Here is a 936-nt window from a genome sequence, read left to right on the forward strand (position 1 = left end):
CACAGGCATGACATAACAGTACCCTCAGTCATTCTAAGCTTAGTATAGTTAAAAAAGTTATACTTTTTATTTTGTTAGAAAAAACAACAAAAAAATGTCAACGAGCTAAACACATGTAGAGCCCGACCGATATATTGGTCGATATTAGGCATTTCCTGATCTATTGGTATTGGAGGACGCTCTACAGCATCCCTGTTAGTGGTGGCGTTGTATAGTCTGTCCACCAGAGGACGCTCTATAACGTCCTTGTTAGTGATGGCGATGTAGAGCTTCCTGCAGTCTCGAAGACCAAATACCAAAAACAGCAACACTGCCTTCATCAACGTTGCTTGTAAAGAGCGACGTATGGAACCATCCACGTTATTTTTTTGGACATTTTGGTTGATAGTCTATGGGTTAGGATGGAGACTGTATATATATTAACGGTCTATGGGTTAGGACGGAGACTGTATATATGTTAACGGTCTATGGGTTAGGACGGAGACTACTTCATTGCTGTTGTCAAGCCCCATGGTAAGCACTATTTCATTTTAACGTAGCTAACTTAATAGCTACAAATATTTCAACGTTTTTGCATGTGGAAGTTGGTGTTCATCTGACAAATAGCTAGATAAATAATAAGATGTGTTAGCTAGTAAGCTACTTCATGTCATGGTTTAAAGTAACAACGCAATAGCCGCCCTTTTTCACATGCATTTAAAATTAAAATACCCGCGCTCTAGCTATCTAAATGCTAATATGACTAGCCAACTATAACGTTAACAGTAGCCAGTAACGTTAGCCAAGTTAGGCTTAGCTAATTGAACGTTAAATCTCATTTTAAAAAGGTGAAGAGGTTCAGGGGGCCGTTTAATAGCAGGCTAAAATTCATACTTTGTGATACAGTGTCACTGCCCTCCCCCCCTTGGCAAATCAGATCACAATCTTGTCTTGCTG

This window comes from Etheostoma spectabile, chromosome 4, assembly GCF_008692095.1.
Source record: "Etheostoma spectabile isolate EspeVRDwgs_2016 chromosome 4, UIUC_Espe_1.0, whole genome shotgun sequence".
In the NCBI taxonomy this organism is placed as follows: Eukaryota; Metazoa; Chordata; class Actinopteri; order Perciformes; family Percidae; genus Etheostoma; species Etheostoma spectabile.